Genomic DNA, 2367 nt, shown 5'->3' with positions numbered 1-2367 from the left:
ACCATCAATACCTGGGGCCTTGTTTTTTGCCAATTCTTTCAGAGCAGTTTGAACTTCTTCATCACTACAGGCTCTTGCTCATACATTGTTTCATGTAATTCTTACGTGTTCACCAATTCCTTTTGGTAAAATGACTCTGTATACTTTTTCCATCTTCTTTTAATGCTTTCTGGATTATTTAATATTCTTCCCAAAGCACCCTTAAGTATTGCAGCTCAAGGTTTGAATTTGTTCTTCAGTTCATTCATCTTTTTTTAATTAAATTTTATTAATTTTAGCAAACATTTACAGAGATTTGGGGTTTTCATTCATTCATTGTTGCACTATTCTCTCTACCCTCCTCCCAGTTTGTTCTTGTCCAAATGCCACAGTGCTTGTCAAAGCCAGTTCTGATTAATCTCCTTTGTCAGTGTGTCCTTTGCCATTCCTTATCACTCCTCCCTGAGAGAAACTTCACCCAGATTCATAAGGAAAAGGGGATGGCGTATTCTCTTAGCTACTTCCTGCTGAAAAGGGACGCTGTGGGTTTCAGGGTGAAGATCTTCTCTCACTACTCTAAAGGGCCCCTTTGGCAGTAGGAAACACATAGACTATTATGGAGATTGATTTTGGAATTTAGATGCACTGTTATCAATTGTGCTTAGCCGTGCATGTTCATATCCTTGAAGAAATTTGTGTCCTCTAGGCAGTTCCTTCATCTTAAGAAATGTTGAGGGGTGGCGGGCCTGGGGCCTGTGGGCAGCGGAGAGCCTCCCGGGAGAGCCGGGACTCGGAGCCATGACCGGCCTCCTGTGCTGCCGCATCACCACCATGGAGTTCGATGCAGCGCGGGGACACGGTGTGCGCAGGCTGCGCCTCGGTCATTGTGTACGAGATGCAGTTCGTGGAGAACAGCGGCGGCAGCTCCTCGGCAGTAGGCCAGCTCGTGTCCCTGGACGGTGCTGGCAAAACCCGACCCTGGCCAGCGGCTTCCATGTGAATTTGGGAAAGGAGTCGAGAGCACAGACACTCCAGAACTGAAGCGGGCAGGTCCATCACCTGGGGAACCAGCTGCAGCTCAACCAGCACTGCCTCGACATGGCCTTCAAGATCTTCAAGACGGCCGTGAGCAAGCACCTGACTAGCGGCTGCAAGATGGCCCGCGTGACCGCCGCCTGCCTGGTCTGCAGACTGAAGTCACACCTCACATGCTGCTGGACCTCAGCGACCTGCTGCAGGTGAAGGTGTATGTGCTGGGGAAGACCTTCCTCCTCTTGGCCAGAGAGCTCTGCATCAATGCACCGGCCAGAGACCCCTGCCTGTACATCGCACGCTTTGCCCACCTGCTGGATTTGGGGAGAAGAACCACGAAGTGTCCATGACGGCCCTATGGCTTCTGCAGCGCATGAAGAGAGACTCGATGCACAAGGGCCGTCAGCCCTCAGCGCTGTGCGGTGCAGCCCTTCTGGTTGCGGCCAGAACGCATGACTTCTGGAAAACTGTCAAAGAGGTCATCAGCGTGGTCAAAGTGTGTGAGTCAACGCTGCCAAAGAGCCTCACCGAGTTTGAAGCCACCCCGAGCAGTCAGCTGACCATCGATGAGTTCATGAGGATTGACCTGGAGGAGGAATGCGACCCGCCGTTGTACACAGCGGGCCAGAGGAAGCTGCGGATGAACCAGCTGGAGCAGGTTCTCTCCAAGCAACTGGAAGAGGTGGAAGGTGAGATCTCCAGCTACCAGGATGCCATTGAGATTGAGCTGGAGAGCAGCTGGCTAAAGGGACCCTCGCCACCCTGGCCAAAGACGGCTCTGGTGAAGACACCGTGTCCAGCTTATTTGGTGATGAGGACGCAGAGGATGAAGAGCTGGAGGCTGCTGCCAGTCACCTCAAGAAGGACTTTTACCGAGAGCTCCTTGGGGACAGCCTGCCTGGCTGCTCAGAATCAGTAGGAAGCACGAAAGAGGGGAGCCGGACCCCGCCCTGGAGTCCCTACTTGGACCCCTGTCAACAGCGGCCAGCCTGAGCATCTCTGAGTCCATCTGAGAGTGTATCTCCTCTCCAAGTCGGGACCCCAAAGGCACCTTAGAAGACGACGAGCTGGGGACCTCAGTGGCATTAATGACCTTGAAATTGACCAATACATCCTGGACAAGGCAGAGACCCGTGTGAAGGCCGAGGTGTGGATGAGTGAGAATGCCGAGTACCTGCATGAGCAGAGGGAGAAAGAAGCCAGGATTGCCAAGCAGAAGGCCCTCGGCATCTACAAGGAGCACAAGCCAAAGAAGTCGTGCAAGAAGAGGGAGGCCATCCAGGCCAGCACAGCGGGCGAGGCCATCGAGAAGATGCTGGAGCAGAAGAAGATCTCCAGCAAGATCAACTACCACGT

The 2367-nt window shown here is 52.9% G+C and overlaps 1 pseudogene; it reads left to right on the top strand.

The window, feature by feature from the left end:
- The first annotated feature begins 777 nt into the window (after positions 1 to 777).
- LOC102844948 overlaps positions 778 to 2367 on the top strand; it is a 25744-nt pseudogene continuing 24154 nt past the window's right edge.

Source organism: Elephantulus edwardii, unplaced genomic scaffold, assembly GCF_000299155.1.
Source record: "Elephantulus edwardii isolate Elephantulus edwardi_28Jun2011 unplaced genomic scaffold, EleEdw1.0 scaffold00173, whole genome shotgun sequence".
Taxonomy (NCBI): Eukaryota; Metazoa; Chordata; class Mammalia; order Macroscelidea; family Macroscelididae; genus Elephantulus; species Elephantulus edwardii.
This window is presented reverse-complemented; position numbering and strand designations above follow the sequence as displayed.